Genomic DNA, 25,945 nt, shown 5'->3' with positions numbered 1-25,945 from the left:
CTGCCTCACATCAAAATTGGCTGACTTAATTATTGTTAATTTATAAATAATTAAACCTTGTCAGATTCAATTTTTCACTTCTCGACAAAGTGGATCAGGTATATGTCTAGACTTAGGGATCCTGAGGAATGTCTTGAATAGATCGAAAGCTTTGCACTACTCTACTATTAATTTGTTTCCGATGACCGCATAATGAAGAGTGAGGTTGTTCAGACAGACCAACTCTTGATTTTAACCTGTTTATATCCTTGATTATGTTGACCAATTTTATAATTCTTCGTACAATCAATTCAAAAGTACAATTCCTTACAAAATGATACATTGACAAAAAGTAGAATAATGCTTCATATTAAATTCATATCAAAGCACATATAAATAAAATGGCCAAACAGAATTGGCAAAAAGAATACGAATTAAAGGGAAATACTATGCAAGAATACAACCCGCCATTCCCTACAAGCCATGGTTCCACAGACTTACTACACCAAGGAACTTTTTCACTACCATTATCAGATTTAGACTTAACCACAACCAACTTCCGCACCATCTAGCAAAAATATCCCTCATAGAAAACGCAAATTGCGACTGTGACGGAGAAACATATGCCGACCCGGAACATGTCATATTAACATGCCCCAGCAGAAACAAAGGTAGAGAGGAATTATATGAGAATTTAAGAAAGCACGGAGTAGCGTTCCCAACAAATATAGCAACTATATTGAGCGACACTAAAAATATTCCAGTATTTGACAGTTTAATGACCTTTATAAAAAAGAATGACATCAAAATATAAAACATAGTAAATTCTATAACTGCGGCGACGCCGAAGGAAAACGCATGGCCGATGCATTGATGCAAAGCCAAGGGAAAAAAAAGCTTCATATTCTAGAAGGTACAAGTAAAATATCGATACATTTTTTGCCTTATCAAGTAGATAGAATTAGAACATGCTAATAATAAGTATGTTTAAGTGTGTACTAACTGGAGGTGGAAAAAACCGCTCTTAATAAACATCGGATCAAAACTGCTCTCTCAGTGAATCAACACTTTTTAATAGCTCACTCAGTAAAGTTAGTTAACTCTTTTGATCACCTCGCGAGCCTCATGGCCAGGGCCAATGTTAGATGTTAGGTCGAAAATGTAGTCACATTGCTATCCGTTAGGGTGTAGATAACCAACTTGGCAGCCATGAATTTAACAGTTGTTTTTTAGTTTACATGTATTTTTATTCTTAAATACGCATTAATTAAATCAGACCAATGCTTTTGTTAAATCTGACCTGTCTTTATACTCTCAATCATAATAAACACATTTCATATAAAGTTGTAGGCTGTTAGACGTTAGGATACAAGTTAGGTATGTCGGAACGAATTGAAGCGTGTCATTTGTTAATACTTTTCAAGTGCATAAATAGCATTTTGAATGGAAGAGTTGATTAATTTTCCTTTTTTATTAACTTCTGGCATATTCAAATTTAACACAAAACAAATAACAAGCCGTCAAGGACGGTTGTAGGTTTATTGTTGGATCTACCAATCGCCATGCGCAGCATTGCGGAAAAATTAACGTTTAACATGGTAAGAAAAGAAGGGAACGTTCACGATCTTACTGGGCATTTCTCTATTCGAGTTAACACGAGTTAACATCTTACAAACATCGTCAATATCCCCTCATATCTGCCACAATTTTTCAACCAACCCTCAATTTTTGCATATTGTAATTTATAACATGCCGTAAATAATAATTGAAGAAGCTTGTTGAAATTCTGAATGTTTCAGCATGGTTTACTTAATCAAAATGGGCATTCATTCTTATTTTAATTGTTTTGATATGAAAAAATTTATGCTAATTTTTCAAAATGGAAAGGACGCACCGTGAAATCCCGAAGTGCATAACAAGCATAGGAAGCGTTATGTATAATTTTAAATTAATTTACGCATAATACGAATTGCAAAATTTACCTAGTTTACATTTAATATGTATTTATTACGGGATAATCTTGTCCGCCGGTAGCAACTGGTTGGTTTTGTTAATTGTAAAACCCCTTATGAAAACTGGATACATGTATATTTTTCTTCTTGATGGCGTCTTTTCAGACCAGAATAATTCTTTTTAATAATAGTGATACAACTTAAAAAAATTACGCCTTATTAATATTACCGCGGGGTTTTATTATAAATTACCTTTATTGCGAAATAAAAAAACAATTGTGCAGGAGCAAAATATTCATATTTAAAGGCTAGTTTAACGACAAACAACAATTCAATTAAAATTTGAACTAAGTGTCTCTCCTTTTCATATTTACTTTTTATGGGTCTATCAATCTTCCTTTCGCCACTTTTCTTTCGCAATCTATCTATTAAACTATTATTTTATATCAATTAATTATTCTTTTCATGTAAGGTCTCGGTTGAGGTAAAAAAGTCAGTGTCACGAGGGGGATTCGAACCCACGACCTCCGGCTAAATACTCCGCTGCTCTACCACTTGAGCTATCGTGACTTCGATTCACTCGGACACCAACTTCCCATTTCAACCTACCTTTCGAATTTTTCATCCTGTTTTCTATTTTTCAAATGTCGTGTAATCAGGATTCGATTCTCTGCGACTTGGCCACGGGGAGCTATTAGTGAAGTGATACTTATTTTACTTATTAAATATTAATCCATTTACGTTTTAGTGGTCAATTGACCGAGTTACTTCTTTCTCTTAATTATTCGTTTTATGTAAGGTTGAAGTAAAAAAGTCAGTGTCACGAGGGGGATTCGAACCCACGACCTCCGGCTAAATACTCCGCTGCTCTTTGAAAAATGGCAAAAAGAGGGAAAATTCGAACGGTTGTAGGTTGAGATGGAGAGTTGGTGTCCGAGAGGATCGAAGTCACGATAGCTCAAGTGGTAGAGGTATTTAACCACCTTGCAGGCCTGGGTGCCAAACTAGATCAAAAGCTTGGCTTACGTCAAGAAAGGCCCCAGAACTCTATCCTCCTAAACAGAAAACTACAACTTTCAGTCGTTCCTTCCTCATCCTTCCATCCAGCCTCTGGAATTCCCTTCCATGCTCTATCCGCCACGACCCTTCACTTCCCACTTTTAAGACCCGTCCATTTGATTATCTCCTCACATTGCAAGGTTTACCTCTTCTTCTTCATCTTCTACATTATTGTAAATAACATAATTTTTGCTTGTTGCATTTTCTATGTAGTTGTAAAATAAATAAAATAAATAAATTAGGAAATTAGAATTTACGGATGAACACAATGTCTAGATAAAAATGTCATCTTCACGCTGATTAAAAATCTGTGCAAAATAAATATAACTTTGTTCTTGAGGGAGGTGCGTTTTAAGTTTGAGATTGTAATTGTCCGCCAGTTCCTGCAATTGTTGAAATCGCATTTAACAAATAACACCGCCTGCCCGAATTAAATGGCTAATTAAACGATTACATCTCTCCCTCAGTGTCTCACTAATAACGATTTAATTTTTTCGTCATGCTCGCCAAATCCAGCACGCGAAACAACTGTTATTTCATCTTCGTGCGAACGCGAAACCACAGGTGAAGAAAAACGCAAATCGAGACAGGAAGAAGACAATTTTTTCGTTGTAGGTTCTCTGGAATTATTTATTCCACACGGCTTTCAACACGAGGACAATTTTATAATTAAAAGTCCAAGATGGTCAAGTTTGATCAAGCTTATTAACAGTTCACCTACTGGAACAGACCATGCAAACATCTCGCGCATAATTAAACTATAATTTGAATCTTATGTTAAACGTGTATTATCCATGTATTCTGCATAGATTATTTAACAGAATTTACACAATTAAATATTTAAATTGCCTGTCAGGATTATTCATGTTTCTTATCACAACATAAGCATGATCAACCCAGTGATTTACGACATTAAAAAAAAAAAAAAAAAAAAAAAAAATGGAGACATTGATGTATTGTGTTTACAAGTTTCGAACTTCAGCCTCAATTTGATCCTTCATGTTCCAGACTACCTAAATAATAAATCCATTACATTAAAAACAAGTAACATTTCTTCGTTGAGTTCTGTCAGGTCTACTGTTTCGGTTTTTTTTTTTCAGCGGTGGAAATTTCATACATCTATCGTGTGAGCCGACACCATGTGTGGTTTCCGAAAATCTATAGACCGTAGCCGTCTTCGACCACCTAATGAACTGCGTTACGTTTTTGCCGGCTGCCGTCGTGTCTGGAGCATCCGGACGCTAATGACGTCCAGACGAATAAGTCCTCCTCCGCCGTTCACACAACATGGCGCAGGTACAGCCGTACAAAATTGGACTGCATTTCCGATTTCAGAATTTCATCTTTGGCAATGCTGGTCGACATTTTCTAACTGTACCAAATGAATAATTTTAATAATTTGAACTTGACGAAAAAATAATTCGGACAAGATAATTCAATATAATAGACATAAGCACCACTTATTCTTTGCATAGTACAACAAAAGAAAAATGAATAAATAATTAAGAAAATTTTGAAAATTGTATATTTGAACATTTATTTATATTAATTTGTTAATACAGAGTCCAGATGAAGGCGATATATTCTGCCGAAAGCTCGACAAGAAAATAAATTTTGTTTCTGCCTTCCTGGCCTCAACCCCAATCTACCGAATAAAAAGAAAAATATGTAAACTGAAAAGGCTAATCAATCGCCAAAGTAAATATATAAAAGAAAAAATTAACTAGACGATAGAGTCTTTTTGGGAGAAGAATAAAATTTGTTAAGAAAGTACTGAATCTTGCTTGAGGACTAAAACCAAATATGGCATATTGACTATGCTATCTGGCAACAATAACATCTAAATTCTATGTTTCATTAATCTGCTGATCGAAATCAAACCAAAAACAACCCACAAAAAAAATAGACAGTGTGCAAAGATTAACAAATCAATACATCACAGGGTCAATAACGAGAATCTCCTTAAACTGACTTAGAAACATTACCAGTCAATTGGAAAAGGACAAGGAGGTAGGAAAAGCTAATACAGACTCCAAAAGCATAATAAATTGCATTGGGAAGAAATGTTAAGGGCATACAACAATAACAAATAAAATCCGACAACTACTCCTGAAAATGGAAATTATATGACCTAATCTCCTTATCAAAAACCTTATCCTTATCAAGATCAAATAGCCAATTGGCTTTAAAAGTATTAGCAGGTAAAAGTGTGACATCCATAATCTGCAGAGAAAACGTAACTAGCAATATTTCGGGTGACAGGGCAAAAAGGAATTTTGGTTAGTGAACAAGCAGACAAACAGTGAAGCAGCCAAATTTGTTTCCAAAATATGAGCTTACACTATGAACTCGTTTAAGCTGAACTACATTTTATCCATGCTTGCGCCATGGAAAATCTTGAAAAACATTGACCAAAACTTCTTCGTAAGAACAAACATCCAATTGGCTTTAAAAGTATTAGCATATACTTCACATCACAGGAATAAACAATGATCAATTTTTAAGTTATGCAATACAAAAAGAAAACCATTTTACCTTAATGAAGGCATAACCTACACGACCTGTCTTGTCTGTTTTGACCTGACAATGACTTTATAATAAATCGAATAATTATTCAGAAATCGAGATGCGGTGTGGTGTTTTGTAGGTTTCAGAAAAACATTTTCTTTATCGTGCCAACGTTTAGATCTTTATTGAGATCATTTTCAGGGCTCAAAGTGTTTGTCTTCCGTGTGCCATTCTTGCGTGTAGTGTTGAGAGTGCCCAGAGTGCCAGAGGCATTATTGAAGATGATCTCAATAAAGATCGAAACGTTGACACGATAAAGAAAATGTTTTTCTGAAACCTACATCACACCAGACCGCATCTCACGATTTCTGAATAATTATCGATTAACGGTCACTAATCACCACACAAATAAATCGAATGCTTGGCAGATAAAATTGAAATTGTTTTTTGTTTTTTCATTCAGACCATACTGACATCCAGATTATTTGTTAGTAAAAAAGTGGTTGATACATCTATCTCTTTATTACGGAGTTTTAGCAAGCTTTAAAGTAAAAAACCATCAGAAAAAACATCAATGTTGTATACAGTTTGCAAAATCAGTAAAGCAGCCGAATTTGTTTCCAAAATCAGAGCATACACTATGAAAGTACCTCGGTCTTTTAAGCTGAACTACATGTTATCAATGCTTGTGCTGACAAAGCTGAATCTTTAAAGATATTGACCAAAACATCCTTGTAAGGTCAACAGCCAATTGGGTCTAAAAGTATTAGCTCGTAAAAGTGTCATCCAAAATGGTCAGTTTTTGCATCCAAAACCTCCAGAAAAACCATAAAACCTAGTAATATTTCGGGTGACATCGTACAAAGGAGAATCTGCAAGGACTAGAACCGAATTGGATCCATCTTAGAAAAACAAAAGTTGGTTAAGTTTGGTGTGGACTTACTCCAGAGGTACCAGACTTAATAATTCATGATTAAATGTGTTTAAATTGGCAACCACATTGGTACAACTAAACAGGGTAATACTCATGCCATAGTAAGCCCTTCATACTAGAAACCGGTATCTGAGAAAACACCTACACATCACAGGAATATTCATTGATGAACCATTTTTAAGTTATGGGATGAGAAGAAAGAAACTGATACCCTATTATGTTAATGAAGGCATAACGTTGGCGACCAGAGAAAAAATAGCAGTAATGATAGTCAATAACCTTCTGTGGCGTCTGTGGCAGGAACAGTTTAGGCGTTGACACGGGGCTCATCACGGTAAGGTAAATATCTCGGGTAAGAATCCAGCGGCCCTGCGTTCAAACCCGACATACTTACAAATGGGCTTTTTTTTAAACCCTGGCACCATGAGGGTTTACATGACTTCTGCTGTTGCGAACCCTAACCATAACCACATTTAAAAAAAAGTTGACTTTCACAAATAACCTACTAGAATTTAAAAGAATGTATTAAACTGAGCTAAGGAACTAGGAGATTTATAATAAGCCAAAAGGCTTCAGTGCCCCACTTTTTGATAAGATGTTCCTCCTCCTCCTCGTCACAGTATCACACTAAGAAAAATAATTAAATAATTTGTTAAAATATTAATTGAATCCAGTAAAACTTTAGACATGTAAAAATAAAATTCTACTAGTCTTGCCATTTTTACTACAAGACGAGGAAATCTGGATTTTTTAAAGTTTTAGTTGAATAACCGTTGATTTACGAAAAATGAACCTATTTTAATGGAATATATATAAAATTGCCCTCATTAATTATTAAAAGAGTACAAAGCTGTTGCGAAAACAATTTATGATAGTTATTTGCTCAAAAGATTTTTTATTAACCTTTGGCTTTGCTTTCATTGTTTATGTTTACATATTTTTGTTTAATTAAACGCAAGCTTGAGCAAAACCTCCCAGAAGCGTTATGACTGAACAGCCAATTCGCATTCATATGTACAAATATTCCATTGTTCAAGTAAGGAAGAAAATGCTTGATACCTGGAAAAATCGCAAGAGCACTATGCGTGGAATTATTAGAAGGAATTTTAATTGGGTCATGAATTAAATAAAAAGGGAATAATTCTTGAACCCGTACTGTTTAAAAAGTTTTAATTCGGTTTCCGTTACTCAGTTTCATGTTCAGAATTCAACGGAGTAACAGTCCTTCTATATCCCGGTCAACTAATTCTTCAGAATAAGGGAAATTAGTATGATGGAAGTATATCTGTATTTATCCAATCAATAAATACACACAAATTGAATCAATCACAAAATGTTTATAAAACAAACTGTGAACCTGCCTTACCTACCACTTAGACAAATAACTTACTTGGACTCCCTATACCAAACTAAATATAGAAAAACATCTTTTTATGGATCAGGTCAAAACTGCTTGTTCAGTGAAATGAATCAGGTCTTTTTCATGTCTCCCGATCGCGCTCATCAAATTTATCTTACCCATAATTCCAAGGAAAAAAAACTTTGGAGGGCGTTTCGAATTTCGGTGTGCTCCAGGGCCAATCGTAAATGCTGATGGACAGGGTTGTTAATGGAAGAAATAACAAACAGTTAAACCCATTATATTTCGTGGTCCGATTGACCAAATAACTTCTTTCAATGAATTAATCTTTATGTAAGGTTATTTGGGGATCGTGAGGTGCGGTCTACGTAGGTTTTAGAAAAACATTTTTTTTATCATGCCAATATTTTGATCTTTATTGAGATCATCTTCAGGGCCTGGGATTTATAAACATTGTTTAAATTTTTACAAATACATGTAGGATGTGAATTTTTCGTATTTGTAAAATTTAAACGATGTTTATAAATCCCAGGCCCTGAAGATGATCCCAATAAAGTTCGAACATTGGCATGATAAAGAAAATGTTTTTCTAAAACCTACGTCACACCAGACCGCACCTCACGATCTCCAAATAATCATTGGCTAACAGTCACTAAACACATTCAAACACACGGTTGAAATGAAAGTCACTCAGTGCCACGAGCGGTATTCGAACCCACGACCTTCGGCTAAATACACCGCTGTCGTGACGTCGATCCTCTCTGACACCAACTTCCCATCTCAACCTACAACCTTTCGAATTTTCCATCCTTTTTGCCATTTTTCATTTAAACCCGCTCGTGGCACTGTCTGACTTTCATTTCAACCAATACAACATAAAGATTAATTAAATGAACTAGTTAAACCTTTCTCGCCAATAATCAATTTGGATTACAAAAATGAAGTATTAAACTTCGTCATTTCGTTCACGTAACAATTAAAAATCCTGTAAACTTAATACTTTTTTGTTAAGAATGAAAAAAACAAACAACAAAATTTAAACAATAATAAAAATATCAACAAATAAATATTTTTATCAAACACAAAATAAAAAGAAATTTTTTTTTCTTTTGTTTCCGCAAGCATAATTTCTATTAATTTCCCTCCTCTTATGTTAATTTTATTACGTATAATTTATTTTTATCCTATTATAAATCTTTATTTGTGCACTCATTTTGACCCGCATCGTGCCAAATAATGTACTTTTTTGTCATTGAAAAGGCCGCTGAATAAAATTTGTTTTATTAATTCTTTTTCTTTTCTTAACTTCTCCTATTTTTAAAAGAAATAAAGAAAGACAAAATTTACAATTGAGCGGAAATCGCTGAAATGTTGGTATCAGAACGAACTTAATAGATTTTACAACTATTACCATCCCTACTCGACAGAAGATCAGAAATTTTATCTAGATTATAAAATGCTAATATTTTTTAAAAATATTTTATAAAAACCTGTGCGGACGTATGATAACGAACTTGGAGGGACATCAAACCATTCTGACCCCCAAGACATCCAAAGATTCCAATCGAAAGTCACAAGAAAAACTATTAACCGACCTTAACAAAAGTGTATAACAATCATTAATTCACTACTTTCGTGGTCCGCTTGACCAATTAATACATGACAATTAATTAAGGCTTTTAGTTGAGATGAAAAAAGGTAATGGCACGAGCGGGATTCGAACCCACGATCTTCGGCTAGATACGCCGCTGTTCTACCACTTGAGCTATCGTGACCTCGATCCAACAACTCATAAAGTGGGGTTGAGATAGGAAATTGATGTCCGAGTGGATCGAGATCACGATAGCTCAAGTGGTAGAGCAGCGGCGTATCTAGCCGAAGATCGTGGGTTCGAATCCCGCTCGTGCCATTAACTTTTTTTCATCCCAACTAAAAGCCTTTATTAATTGTCATGTATAACAATCATTGGTTCCGTTCCGAGCATGCTTTGGGGGCAGGTCTGCACTGTGATATGTGAGGGACACCTATGCCTTATATTATCCCTAAGTAGAGATATCTTTAGCAAAAATTCTTGCTTCGGTCTTTTCAACAATTAGTTCAATTAGTAATGTTTCCATCTGTGACAAAATGTAACAATACTGGAGACTCAGTTTATTAGTGTCACTCCACGATGACCAATACTGTCAGCGTGCATATCAATTTCACTGTCGAGTATAGGGAATCAAGTTATAAATATGTTGAACAAGGTTGGCCCTTAACCTGAACCTTGTGGGACAGCAGCAACACTTTTATACGATGGTGAGTTATTTCCAAAATTTATTGAAGCAGTTCACTAATTATTTGTTTGAATCTATCACTGAAGAAAAGACAATCAGCCACAAACATAAATTATCCATTAGCTTGATTATTTCATCGATCGTGAAAAAACCGTAAGAATATTACAATGATTAAACAAATGGCATGTACTAATACGGTGTATACAATTGACATTTTCGTATAAATGCTGTAAATTTAATTTTTTTGTGTGCCGTCCTCTGGTCAGGAGTGAAACCGGGAGTTGACGCGATCCGACAAAGTTAATAACAGGGAGTGTATGCAAATATCCAAATTGGAGCTAATTGCCCGTCGATTAGGCATTCAAATACACCTTCGGAAATGGAAATGTGAAATGTCCGCCCATTTTACATCTCGACGAGACTGACAAACGCCTCGGGTCCGAAAGGTGTCGAGTTGTATCTTTGTAAGCAAAAAAAAAATAAAAATAAAAATGTGACTAGGCAAGACGCCGGTGAAATAGGTAAGCAGGTGAGGAAGAAGCAGATGTACAACCCTTCAACCCCTAAAAAACAAAGACTTATCATTTCCTCAAACGCCGATTTCAGAGAGGAAAAAATTAAAATCAATAATGAATCAAGATAAATACTTTAATGAACTTGGAATTTTTTATTGAGAATCCAGCAGTAAAATAAAGAAGTAACCTATTTTTCAGAGGTTTTTCCGTTCAAAATTTTATATTAATCGAAAATCTGCTAGATAGTAAAGGGTCATTTGAAAGAAGCCTTTCCTTTTTCCAATGAAGAAATGGGCCGAAGGTGGAGTGCACATCTCGGCATAGTCTCACGATCGGACAATTACACTCGATTCTTTTTGCAACCGTTAGAATGGCCGGCCGGTTATAAAAGGTACCAGCCAACATGGAGAGAGTCGAATGTCATATGAACGTTTTCCCCGTTGGCAAAAGGATTTAATAAAAAAAACATGATAAAGAGGTTAATGAAACACTGGCGAATCGATCGCCGGTTTCATTTCGCGACAATAACAGGGAGAATTCCTGTTCTGAACACCATTTCCGAAAACGGAAATGTTTTTATAATTGGCGAAAAAGCACCTAATGGATATACCTTAACGTACAATTAACAAGTGGACGACCAGGAAGGTAGGCCACGGATTTGGACCAAATTTTTTTTTGCGTGATTCTTCACTTCAAAATATCGGACACGTTTCCGCCACTCCTTGTGAATAGGCCCTGGTTCCGTCAATTTTTTTGCTTTTGGAAAGTTGAAGTTTTCCGTTTTTTAATATTTTTATTTCGCCTTTCTACTTGTTTAAGTCAACTTCGTGATTATATAATTTTACAGCACTTTTTATGTAGATTGCAATAAAAATATAGTAAAAGATAAGAGCTTTCAACAAATAAAAAATTTCTAAAAATAAAATATTTTTCAAACAAACTAATTCATTTTTTTTCATGAAACTAATATGAAATTTCGTTTTAACACCTCTAGAGTCTCATAAAGATAAATTTGACTTTAAATTTTAATTTATTTTTTCGATTTTTAAGAATTTTTTATCGGCATTTCTGATAGAAATGGTTATAATTCAAAAACGGACAGATGGATTTTAACATCAAACCGACCATTTGAAAGAAGATAATTTTGTGTAACATTAAAATATATAAAATATTTCTAAAAGTAGATAAACCAAATAACAAAATCATTTGTGAGAAATTAAATTGTTTAAAGGAAATAATAGTCTAATTTTAACGTTTGATACAGTTATAAAATGCACATGGCAATTTCTTTAGAACGTATTATGAACCACGTAATTTGGCCCAACAGCTTTTGGTAAAGATTATGCCAGTGCTTGCACTAGGAGTCAATCAAGTAGAAAGGTCGAAATTATCAGTCAACAAAATTAATTTACACATAAAAATTACTGATTCTCGGTATCTATCAGACATTTCGCCTTTTTTCCCCATGTTTAAATATATATATATATATATATATATATATATATATATAAAATGATAATGTGAATATATAATTTTACAGCATTTTTTTATGTAAATTGCAATAAAAATATAGTAAAAAATGTTACAATTTATCAACAAATATTACATTTCAAAAAACAAAATATTTTTCCAGTAAACTAATAACGTCGTAATTTTTTTCGTGAAACTAATATGAAATTTCGTTTTAACCCCTCTAGAGACCGAGACCCCTAAATTTTAGATTTTACACATTCGTTAATCGTTCCGTTTGTTATAAACTGTTTTTTCAGCCTAGTACAGCTGCTAGCTTTTAGGAGGTGAAAAATGAATCAAATATCGATAACTCTGCAAAATGCAAAAAGGGGCAAAAGGAACAGTTTTGGCTCTTTAGAATTTTTTAATTTCAGCACTTATACATTTGGCAATCGTTCCATTTGCTATAAACTGTTTTTCAGCCTAGTACAAGCTAATAGGAGGTGAAAAATGAATGAAATTTGATACCTCATAGAGCAAACTGGGAAAAAAGGATACCAGTTAATGCTGACTATGAGATGGATTTATAAAAGACTGGTTGCGATTGGGTGAGCAAAGTTGTAAACAGGATGACTTAAAAAGACCTTAAGCCCATCTGTTTGATGATCGACAAAATTACGACTTTATCATAAATTGATCCAAAATTTTCATATATTGTATTTTTTGCAAAATCTCAAAAAGCTACTTATGTTATTTTCATACAAAAATTTTAAAAAATCTTTTTCCTATTTCTCTTATTGTGATCATCTGGAACTACTCATCGATAATTGTGCGTTTCCTTTAATTGCGTAAACCCATGTATAATAGTTTTCTAGTCTTTCCTCCTCATTGAATTATTTTCTTAATTGATTCGTTTTTGAATTAAGACAGAAAGAATTCAGGAAGTAGGAAACTTTTTGTGCTTAATGCCAGTGTGAAGGATTCAGGAGAGAAAATATTTGTTGAGAGTATAATAATTTCTACGATTGTGATCAGCGATAATTGTTTATAATTGATGACTATGAAAAAATAATGAATATTTTGATTTTTCCCTCGAATTAACTGTTGCGACGGTTTCCTCCGAATGGGGTATTTTTAATTGCCTCGTCATGCCTACAAAAGTTAGCTTATATTAAACACACTCATTAAAGAATGATTTACATTTTTTTAAGGAAAATAATTTTTTGAAGACAAATGCCATCAATGGCAGAGGATTTATTCAGTTCGTAAAACACACAGGTCGGAACTAATTAACAACAAAATAAACGCCATAAGGGCTATAAAAGGAAGTACACATGTTATTAAAAGCAAAACTGCTGAAGCCACCTAATTAAAGGGTTATGGGAGAAATTAATGAGAAGAAAACAAATTGCTAACCATCTCTTACCTTTTTAATGGAAATACCCTAAACCGATTGTGTAAATGAACCCCATTTGGTTCCGTTATGATTCATATTTTTCATATTTGTTCCATTAGAAAATATAATTGGCTAGAATTTTACATTTTTCGACCTCAAATGGCTTATTTAATTACATATATTTCATTTGTTAGTATTAATTTTTTTAATTTGTAGTGTTTTTAGTTTTTTTCTGGCCTTCGACAAATGGCACAAGGGGCCATTATACACATTAAAATTATTTTTACCCCGATCTATTATCTTATCAAACGATAACACTTTAAGGAGAGATTTTTCGTAGTAAACCAAGGATTGGAGTCGTCTGAGATGAAAAAGTCTTGCAGGTGTGCCACAAGGGTCAATACTCGGTCCGCTCTTGTACACAATTTTTTCTTCTGACATGCCTACAATTGATAATGCACTTCTATAGAAGGTCTTGGTTGAGATGAAAAAGTCAGTGTCACGAGCGGGATTCGAACACACGGCCTTCGACTCATACGCCGCTGCTATAACCACTTGTCACGATAGCTCAAGTAGTTAAAGCGGCGGCGTATGAGCCGAAGGTCGTGGGTTCGAATCCCGCTCGTGATACGTACTTTTTCTTCTCAACCTTACATAAAGATTAATTAATTGAAAGTTGATAATTATGTTCAAAATCTTTGTGAAAAAATTGAATAATTTCCCTTATATTTTGCGGGTTTTTTTTTCTAAAAATGCTGGTAATGAAGTTTTGTAAATATCGTCTGTCGGTAAATGATCCAACTTTTTTTCGATTTAATCACAGAATTATATCGAAAATCGCTAGTTGTTACCAAATGTGAGAATACTGATGCAATCGTGACCGATAATGATTTGGATTTAGGCGTGCACGGAGGGGCGGAGCGTGCGTGAAACAAAAGTCACAGGGGATTATGATGTGGATTAACGAATGTAACCTGACTAAAGTCAATGCCGGTAACAAAGGGCGGGCTGGAGGGGGCTTCATGTTTCCCAGTAATGAAGCCACTTGACAACGCTCTCTCGGGGGCTGTTCCGCCGCCCCCGCCTCCCTTTTTGTCAGCCTCTCAACCCCCTCAGACCGCCCTCCGGCTCGCACCCCCCAGAACAACTTGCCTTTACTGTTATCCTGTTGACAAGTATGGAAACTTTTCTCTTCCTCGGCGCTGAGTCGAATGCCTCTAACGATTCGAAGCCAACTTTGCGACGGATTTCAAACTTTTCGCCAGCCCTTTTATAAATAAAGACGGAAACTCGTTACGAAAATATAATTCTTTGCCTTTTTTTACGCGCTTTGGACTGAACTTGAGAGATTTTTGATAAATAAACAATTCCAACAAAATTTTTAAACATATAGCAAGTTCAAAGAATATTTTCACAAACCTTTGGATTTTTTATCTTATAATTCAATTGAAACTGCTTTAATAGGGAAACATTTATGAATCAGAACTTAGCAATATTAAATATTAATTTTAATTAGATAACAACTAATGTTTTTATATTTAAATTTTAAAGCTAAAAACACGAAGATAAGGCAATTTTGAAGGTAAAGAAAGCACACAGTAAGGTTTCGATGGATAAACATATTAATAGTTCTCAATGATGGATTTGTTAACTTTGTGAAATGTTAATAATAATTTCAAAGTTATGAAGAAGTGTATATGTTTTTCTAAAGCTCAACGGAGGAACTGAGCGTTATGGAACACCTACTGAATCCGAAGCCCGAACTGATTTTAAACTTGGGTATATGCTACAGTTATCCAGTCTGATATCAAAGCAATAAACAAATCGCCAGATAAAAATAAAAGTACTAGGAACACATTCCCAGAAGGGAGGCAAATTCTCTGACAGTCAGGCAGCACTTATGGCAGCCTCATCCGAGATGAAGGCAAAAAGAGCTTTGGATTGTATGGAAAATTAAGCAGAAGTCAGTGACATCCATGTCCTGACTTTGGCATAGTACCTCGCCATTTGTGACATAAAGAGAAAGTGTATTTGTTGCCCAAAATGAGCCAATATGAACTCTCTAGGCTCCGAAATCTATTGTGGCCCAGCATATTATCACAAAAAAGTACAGATCCAGAATGGATCCTTAATGAGGCCATATCCTTGATGGGCCAACACCCTTAATCATGAGGCACGTGAAGTGATTAATACAAAGGCCATCCACAAGGATTTTTTTTTTTTTTTTTCAATGGATACCAGGGACTGGAGGAGTTCCCTCCTGAGCACTGCAGCTAAGCTGTACAGCTTATTGTACTTTATCCCTGGCTCCATATTTTGGGGGAGGGCTCGCATCACAAATGTGAACTTGAGCCCCCGTTGTACCGGTGTTCTTCCATCGAAGAAACTCATTTTTGAAGAGGGTTGGGACCAAATTCAGGGTCGCTGAGATCCGATTCCGCCCCTTCCATTGATGAGTGCCGTGTCAATTTCTTTCAATTGCGGCCACCGTCCCCTTGAGCGTCAGAAAAAGTCCAGAGGCGACGGTGGGGATCGAACCCATGACCGCGGCTCTACTAGTCTGACGCCTTAACTACTCGGCAACCGCGGCCCCCTAGAATTACAGGGAATTACTGGAAGATGTCTGTAATAGAAACAGGATTCTGATCGGACTTCTGACCGGGCACTGCCGTCTAAGAAGGCACATGCACCAAATAGGAGTACAGACAAGAAACACTGTGCAAGATGCCAGGAATACCGAAGAACACGTTTTATTGTTTTGCCAGTTTCTATGTAGGTACATATTCTTGAATGTAGGAGAGGAAGAACCTGGCCAGTGAGTTATCAAATTAGAAGAGGTGTAGAAGAACTTGGGGCTGTCTCTTTCATCTCTACTCCTATCTACAAATGACTCAATCATTCGTGGATACTGCAATCATCTACAGAGACCAAAATTAGCAGGATTTGTGTAAAAGATATATAAAAGTGTAAAACCATGAAATTTCTAGCTATGAAGAATGGTTGTTCCACAATACCATAGACAGAACATTCACGAAATAAAGAATTATCGAGACTTCTGCTGTACTGGCATACAAGCATTGTATAAATGTACATGCCAATGCAGAATATGGCATTTGGGCCAATGTGGATGGAAATTTCGAGAAAAAAAGGAAACCTACCGAACCCAAGCAAACAATCCGTCTTCAAAGGTCGTTTGAGATAAACAGGCCATCATTTAGATGGAAAATGTAAGGTAGCTTCAAACCAAAATAAATGGAGTTCGATTGGAAAGAGACATATGAAATAGCAACATGGTAAAATTAACAAAAAGGAAAATGTTTACATTTTCAACTAGGAACTTCGTCAAACTTCATCATTCAACTTATACTTCAACGTCTTGAGACCGCCAACACGGAAGCTGGTAACACGATAAATACCATACTCAAAGTTCGAGTTTCGAAAAGAATCCTGAGGAACGAAATTCATGAAATATTTCGAAGAAATCTATATCTAGGTAAGTAAAAATTGATTATACAGTGAAAAATAGAAAACATTGTAAATATGAGGTTAAGGTTGTATATTTTATCCATTATATTTAGCGGTCTATTGACTACATTACTTCTTTTAATTAATTAATATTTTTATCAATTAAAAAGTTAGTGCCACTAGAAAAACGAATGAGAATTGAAAAATGGCAAAAAGGAGGGAAAATTGTTGTAGATTGAAATGGGGAGTTGGTGTCTGAGTAGATGGAAGTCACGATAGCTCAAGTGGTAGAGCAGCGGCGTATTTAGCCGAAGGTCGTGGGTTCGAATCTCGCTCATAGCACTGAATTTTTCATTTTAACGAAACCCTAACATAAAAAAGTTAATTAGTTGTGTATTTTGTTGATCGTAATAAAATCTATGCTCTGAAAAAGGTTGTCTAGAGATTTTTAGGACCGAAATCTGTTTTTGTGCGTTAACTAACTCTACAAGACATCATTGAAATCACTTTGGACTACATGGAAGTGTGAGGTTTCTCCAAGCCAACCAGCTTCCAGCGCATCTGACCTTCCAACTAAAATCCCTTAGACGAATTGTGAAACCTCCTTACTACGTCAATAACCTCACTTTCAACAAGGACCTCAAAATTCCTTTTGCGAAAGGACTCATACGATCCCCCTTCCAAAAGATTCACACCGAGCTTTCGATCTATCCAAATCGTACTACCCAGGCCTACACTTTCTCAGCGAAAGGCTACCACGTCGACTGAAAGACCTCCTTTGTCTCTTAATCCCTCATGAGTACAGGATTGGCTGTTGTGTGACAGGGAGAAAAAATCCAAATATAATTGTAATATATATGTTAATGTTCACGTTGTAACATGTAAATGAATTGATTTTTTTCATGCAATGCTTTTTTTTAATAATCATCGAACATTGAATTTGAAGCTCTGATAGACCAGCCGAGCAAAGAAAGGCCCTGAGGTCTCAAAAATAAATCTCACAATGTAAGACGTGGATCTGGTGTACGGTCAGGATTAAAACTGCAGTAACTTCCTTTTAATCTTGATCTACACCAGATCATCATTTTCCATTATGTATCTCTGGTCAATAATTAACATAGTCATTAAATCTCTCAACATTAGTTAATTACTTTCAATTAATTAATCTTTATGTAATGTATTAGTTGAAATGAAAAAGCTAGTGTCACGAGCGGGATTCGAACCCACGATCTTCGGCTAAATACGCCGCTGCTCTACCACTTGAGCTCTCGTGACTTCGATCCACTCGGACACCAACTTCCCACTTCAACGTACTTTTCAAATTTTCTCTCTTTCTGCCATTTTCAAATGTCGTGTAATCAGGATTGGAATCTCGGCGAGAAATGGTCACGGAGGTTGTAGTGGGAGGTGGTGTCCGAGTGGATCGAAGTCACTCTAGTTTGCAATCGTAACAGTCTTCGCGGGGAAGAAAGCTTATTTTAACTTGATACTCGATATGACACACTCTTGTAGTTAGTTGTGATAAATGGAATTTACAAGAGTTTCACAATGTTCTTTACTCTGACTAAGGACAGGAATACCGACTTTTTAGGGCTTTTGTCATTACAATTTTTATACTACTGATCCACTTACTGCTTCGATTCCCGAGCAAACAATCGAATAGTGGGTCCAATTGAATTTCTGACAACAAAAGGAGAAAACTTGGTACACGCGCCTCCCCGGAGTCATGGTGTTAATGACAGCCATTCCCAAAGAGGTCAATTCTGCAGTGCGTAGCACGCGCCTCTTCCAAAGACTTGAACATGCAAGGAAGGGCGGCTCAATACCATGGGAATCCAGCCCTGCGCCGCCCATCGTTCATTGTTTTTCATCCCTGATCCGTGTGAACGCAGCGTGAGCTACGAACATGGCATTGATACCGGTTGCGGCCGGCAAAACCCCCTCCGGCATGCAAGACCGGCGGGCTATTGTGCTGTCGCTGAAGCGCGGTGAAGAGCTTTTAATATTTGCTGCCACTTGACGCACAGTGGTTCTTTCGATGACCACTACTTAGTAACGTCTCAATGAACTTTTAGATGGAGACAACATATTGAACTTATATATCAACCTTTTCTCTTTTTATTTTTCTATAGTTAGAGGATTTTTTAGAAACAGACAGCATCAGATCTGAATTCGGCAGCAATAGTGCATCTGCCTTGACCAAAATGTGTATTCCAAAGCGTTTCATCAATTTCACGGAAAATTGTGTGATTTTCTTTTGTGGTATTCGAGGAGAAACTACAATTTAATTCACCGGTCGTTTTTCTGTCTGTCAATTCCCGCTGGGTTGGTTTATCAGAAGCGTTTCGACATTTCGCCATCTTCAGAGTGGCTGTGTGATTTCTGTTGGTTTTCTCTATTAGATCAAGAGCGCTTATGTATGCGTGCATTTTCATTGTTTGTCGTTGGCTTCGTTGGATTAAGTCCGCGTTGTTTTATTTTTCCGGTCGGCCTTTGTGGGTTTTACAGCCTAAATTATCTCTCGTTGATCCCTCAATGAAGAAATAAGTTTAAAAAACTTAATATAAACTTAAATTAAAATGAATTTAAAAGAAAAAAAGAATTGGTGGTAAAATAACATTAACGGCCTTTTGGAAAAACGTAACAATTTATTAAAATAGAAAACAAAATGAAAACCTTGCCAATACATAAATTGGAAAAAAGCTTAACAAAATAAAAATGTCCTTTTTAAAAGGAATCGAGCTCGCTCTATTTTGTCTATTCTAAATTTGCAATAAAAATAAGAAATACACATAGTTCAGTCTTTACACAAAACCAAAAAACAAATAACACAAACGATTATTTGAAGATCGTGAAATGAGGATTGGTGTGATGTAGGATTTAGAAAAATTATTTTCTTTATCGTGCCGACGGAACTCTGTCCATTGTGCCCTCCAGATCTTAAGTGAAATACAAGATAATTTGTCAAGGCCTTTATCATCACAATCGGTTACGAAGTTGACCTCTCATCGTTTGCCCCTTTGAGTCGACCTGCAGGAACAGTTCGCCACTAGCAAGTCAGTTGAAATAGTGCATCGAGCGCCTAGAAAAGAACACCAATTGGAAGGCTGTTATGTTTACTGTCGAGACGTATTTCTGTCTGTGTAGTGATAACTGGTGACGAAGATTCTACCGAGAACAGGGGATACGTCGAATGCCCCAATTCGTGCTCTCATCAGTGTTGTTTTGAGGTCTGTGCTGTTATTTACCCTGGAGGACGAACGGCCCAATATTGTTGGAGGCACCTCATCGCAGTCCACTATGTCCAACAAATTATTAAGGAATACATCCCTCAAACCAGGAATCTCATTGGTAGGATTTTTGATTTCTTGATGACAATGTCAGACCTAATAGAGGTAGAGTTACCTGGGAATTTCTCATCTGCTCCCACTTTTCTCCACACCTCAATCCCATTGAGTACATGTGGGATGCATTGCAGGGAAGACTTTTCGCTCATCACTCGCAGCCAGTTGACCTGCAACAACTGAGTGCAACGTTGTAACCTCTATGGAGTAAAATTATTGAAAATCTTATTAAAGTACGCCTAACATGTGCACAGAGGTTTTACCTAACAAAAGGACATTTATACATGGCATTAATTATTTAAAAGAAATGATTGTGTCGAATAAACAAAATTATGGAATTAAAACGTTTTATTTTTTATTTTTCAAAATCCCTTAATTGATTTTTTTCAGTAAAAACAATAATTTCTAATAAATTATTATGCAATTAAAAATAAAAATCCTAGGGAAAATAAATACTAAAAAGTTGGAAATATGCTTATATATAATAAAAATACTACAAAATCGGCATATCCGTATTCATTTTTGAGCTGTTTATTTTGGATATTTTTGTAGATCTCATTAAATTTGAGTTCAATAGAGGAAAAAGTTATATGAAATATCAAACCATCTCCGTAGAAGTATACAATTGTTCCAAATAAATTTAACATTTTCGGTTAAACATCTTTGATGGCAGTTTGAATCATTAATAAAACTACATTTTTTAAATTCTCCATGCTTTTAGATGTACAATTTTAACACTCTTTTCAACTTCAATTATTTTGCTGAAATATTTGATGAGATTCTCATAAAGATGAAAAGGGAAAACCGGTAAAAGGGTGTTTAGTGAATTCGCAAGTATAACCGAAAAATTATATTAAAATGAAACTTCAGCAGCTCATTAAGAACACTAAGACACAATAAGACACACACAAAAAAGAGCTGCACCTCTCGTCACTGCATTGAGCCGAGGTGTGAGTATCTGCAATGTATCGCAAGAGCGGATTAATTGGAATCCTCGCTCTAAACGTCAACTAAGGGAAAGCGTTCCGGATTTCTTTTGAAGCGAGAACTGTAATGAAGTCTTTTGCTGAAAAAAGACCCAGGACGACGCAGTACCGACCGATAATTGGAAGGAGGGTGGTGCTGAAAGATAAAAAGCACCCCTCTTGCTCAACCGGCAAGGGTGTTCACCCCCTTCCATCGGGGGATGACTGAAGAGCAAATAATGTTGATGACTTGATTTATTCGCATTAGCAGTGTAAACATGGTGTAATGATTAGCGTCTGCTAGGATCTCTTCAGCAAATAGATTAATCTAATGGAATGCACCTCCCCCTACGGTAGTCTCTTTAAATCGGAATGACTCCTTAAGCTTCGTTACAATAAAGCCAATGACAATAAATTAATCTAATTCGTCGAGAATAAGCCTTTTAAAAATCGAATGGCAAAAATAATTTATTATTTTTATGTAAGGTTTTGGTTGAAATGAAAAAGTTAGTGTCACGATTGGGATTCGATCCTCAACCAAATTCATTTTTTAAATTCATTCATTTCATTTCAGCCAAAACCTTACATAAAAAGAATAATTAATTGAAGGAAGTATTTGGTCAATTATATCACTAAACAAATTGTGTCTAAAATAAAACGAAATTTTTATTGTCAACCTTGCGCACTATGATTTCTGACGATTAAGTTATTTTCTAAGTATTCTTACTTTAGTGATAAAAAGATTGAATTTGACGAGTTTTACGACCCATTTTTGCCTGTGATTTGATGTTGGGCGATAAGCTTAAATCGGAAAGAATAGTGATGGTCAACACCGTACGATTTCACGGAATGAGGTTGCAGTAATCTCAAATCATGAGTCGTTCCAGATGGGAAATTTTTAAACCTCTATAAAAGTAACTATATAGTTTTATTAAAAATAAAATGAGTTTTTACATATTATGCTATGTACTTATTACCAAGTACTTACGTAATTGAGATAGCTAATAACTTATAAGTTTATGCGATGGTTTCATGCCTGCATCTAGCCTCTGTCCTAGGCTGGTCCACATAGTTGTATCAAACTAGATCCATTGGCAATTTCTGTATTTCCTCGCAGTTTGAAATTTTACGAAATGGTTCCTGGTCCTATGGGTGGGGTTGTGTTCACTTTGCAATTTTCGGCATTAGGCAATCAGGTGAGGTCTGCGGAGGGAGGAACTTGTGGTTAGATTGTTACGAATGGTTTTTGGTCCCTTTACATACACTTACTTGCACGGAAAAACGCGTCTCAATCCCGAACAGCATGACAAACCATACCTGCGAAAAAGTCAGACCAAAAAATTATCGGTAATTAACATAACATTAAATTTCCTTATTTGGAACAAGATTATATTCTGCTTAAAAATAAGCGTAAAGTGTATATCATTTAAATTATTAATAGATTAGTAATATAACTTTTGATTACAATTTTATTCAGATTACCTTAGTCAAAAAAATAATATTAGAAACCATCTAGAAGAGATTTCTAGAAAAGAAAGAACACAGTATAATTGGATATGATCAGAAAGTGATAGACTTACATAAGACCAAAGTTTAAGGTACTAAACAGTTTACATATGTAAATTTTGAAATAACATTAACCTCATCGAAGAGAGGATATAGAGAGAACCATCTAGAAGAGATTTTTTGATAAGAAAGTGTACAGGATAATTGGATATGACAAAAAAGTGATAGATTTACATATGATCAAAGGTTTAAAATACTAAACAATTTAGATCTATAAATTTTGCTTAAATGTTCAAACGATTTAACCTCGTAAAAGAGAGAACATAAAGATAACCATCTAGAAGATGTTTCTTGAGAAGTAAATGGACAGGACAATTGAATACTATCAGCAAGTGATAGATTTACATATGATCGAAGGTTTAAAATACTACACAGTTTAGTTTTATAAATTTTGCTTAAATGTTCAAACGATATTAACCTCATAAAAGAGAGAACATAAAGATAGCCATCTAGAAGAGATTTTTTGATAAGAAAGTGTAGAGGATAATTGGATATGATAAAAAAGTGATAGATAATAATAAAAGTGATATGACCAAAAGTTTAAAATACTAAATAGTTTAGATCTATAAATTTTTTCTTAAATATTCAAACGATATTAACCTCATAATAGAGAGAACATAAAGATAGCCATCTAGAAGATATTTCTTGAGGAGTAAATGGACAGGACAATTGAATATGATCAGCAAGTGATAGATTTACATATGATCGAAGGTTTAAAATACTACACAGTTTACATTTATAAATTTTACTTAAATTTTGAAATAATAATCTCGTATAAGAGAGAACTTAAAGAGTACCGTCTAGAAGAGATTTCTTGAGAAGAAAGTGAACAAGATAATAGGATATGAGGGGTTTGATATGTTTGTAAGATGTTATCTCGTGTTAACTCGAATATAGAAATGTCCAGTAAGCTCGTAAACGCCCCCTTCTTTTCTTAGCATGTTAAACTTTAACTTCTCCGCAATGATGCGCCTGGCAATTGTTAGAACCAAAAATAAAGCTATAACAGTCCTTGAAGGCTTGTTATTGTTTGATATGGTTGTTTTCTGTTAAATTGTAAGATGCCAGAAGTTAATAAAAAAGGAAAATTAAAAGTGGCTTCTAGATAAGAAAGAGGAAAGGGTAAGGATATGTAAAAAAATGATTGACCTAATGTTTACCCTTTATCTTGCACAAAGATTCGAGCAGTGTGGGGACGATGCTGCATCGAGACAAAGTATGGGATAGTTATTACTTCAAAGACTTGCTGGATCGTCTGGAAAGATAAAGGTGGTCGTCAGCTGTGTATACTTGATACACTATTGGGTCCAGTACGCTGCCCTGAGGTACACCAGCACGTACATGATAGAGAGATTGAATTGCCTTTTGTGAATCGGATAAATGTAAGGCAGCTGTGAATTATAAAATAGCAGGTGAAGGTTATTATTTATTGTTTTTATAATCAAATTCATTTCTACAATCAGTCGAATTTTTTTGTATTAACAAACATAAATTTTTTCGCTATCGTTTCATTTTGCTGATGAACGGGATGTAATGTAATTGACATGGCTGACCTATCTTTCAATGTAGTGATATAAAATGTAATAAAAAAATTGGCAAAATACACGATTGAAAGGTTAATTGGATCTTAAAGTACAAAAGAAATAAAAGGAAATATTTGATTTCATTAATATGTATTTTAATTGATGCGCAGCTGCGATTCATGCGATAATTGGCCGCAAATATTTTAAGGAAGGTATTGAAAAGGGGAAAAGTACTAACGGCTGTTCCTAAATAAAGATACAAGCCTTTTTGCCAGAAGCAATGAGTTTTTTGTGATCGAAGCCCCAAAAGGGTTGAAAGGGGATTAAAAAGAAGCGTTAACGAACTGATTGTGCTTTTTAATTGAGATAGTCAAAGGGCAATAAAATTAATTGGCGTACGTGCTTAGAAAAACTCGCGGGTGCTTCGGAGATTTATGTAGTCACAGGGGAGAACGGAAGAGATTCGGCCGAATTGACTGTCCCTAATTGCAAAGGGTTTTAAAGGGCCCAGGTGGGCCTGGACTTGACTGGCGTTATCTTCCCTCCGTGGAGGGTTATGACTGTGCCGAATCGTTACTACAAATGCCGGCTACACCTGTTTCCGAGGGGAGGCTGCCTTTCACAGGGCGGATCAGTCAATAAAGATTGCCTTATTGTCTATAGATGCGATAAGCGGAACGATTGTGTTACGCAGCGGACTGGTACATCGGAACCCGTCTCCAGCTGCAATAAAGGAAAATGTAATTTTTCCCCTTTTTTAAAAGGGCTTTCAGTCTTCATGACATGAAAAATTAACCTGCAAACAATATTTTACGGACCTGGGATTACGTTCGGCTTATGTTGTCAGCGCAACATCAAAAACATACGCTTCTTTATCGATTTAACGGGTTGGACATGGGCTTAGATAAGCTTAAACTAAAAGATTCTTTATAATCCATAACACACGTGCAATTACGCGAGACATACATACATTTGCATAACAACAATTTAAATCCAGCATGGAAGATAATTAGGGGGCATAGGGAAATGCCAAAACGCGTAATGATGCATACGTCATTATGGATACAGGGTTTATAATTTTTCGGAGGATTTTGTACTGGAAAATCTGTATACCATGTGGAATGTTTGGACGAAACCCACAGTTTAATGCCGTAGGTCCAAATATTAACGTATATCAGTCGTTTGTTGTGAAGTGTCAGTTCTCTTGACACGAATCTTATAGAACATTTATGGGACATGATCGTTCAACGTCTTCACCTCCAACAATCTTTGAACGGCAACACACCGCTCTTCTCTACCCAGTCGATGTTCTGCACAGGGAAGCTAATGAACCCCCAGCTAATGAATCAGAAGACAATGGCTAACAGAAAAACATGTCCTCACACCCTACTCCTTACACCACCAATTTTACCAAAACATTTACAATTTGATGATTGAAGTTCTAACATCTCCTTGTTGGATAAAAAAACAGCCATTAATTAGTACCGTGGGGTGGGAATGCTCTAGGTTACTTCAGTCAATTGAAGTGAATAACAAACCTTTATCCAATCTCGAATTTTTCTCTACAATTCCGTTTAATTATTCTACCAGATTTCTCCAAATTCCCATTTAATGAAGTACACTTAAGATTCAGCGAACTTACCCACCAAAA

The 25,945-nt window shown here is 35.5% G+C and overlaps 1 long non-coding RNA gene across 1 annotated transcript; it reads right to left on the bottom strand.

Moving 5' to 3' along the window:
• Positions 1-3,942: 3,942 nt before the first annotated feature.
• Positions 3,943-24,163, bottom strand: LOC106663417. The gene is made up of 4 exons (XR_001340027.1): positions 23,932-24,163; positions 22,469-22,522; positions 22,194-22,408; positions 3,943-4,362 (listed from the first exon to the last, which is right to left on the bottom strand). It is a non-coding gene; the product is annotated as an uncharacterized LOC106663417 (long non-coding RNA).
• Positions 24,164-25,945: the final 1,782 nt, after the last annotated feature.

The sequence above is a fragment of the Cimex lectularius genome, unplaced genomic scaffold (genome assembly GCF_000648675.2).
Source record: "Cimex lectularius strain Harlan isolate CLEC.00 unplaced genomic scaffold, Clec_2.1 scaffold2, whole genome shotgun sequence".
Classification (NCBI taxonomy): Eukaryota; Metazoa; Arthropoda; class Insecta; order Hemiptera; family Cimicidae; genus Cimex; species Cimex lectularius.
This window is presented reverse-complemented; position numbering and strand designations above follow the sequence as displayed.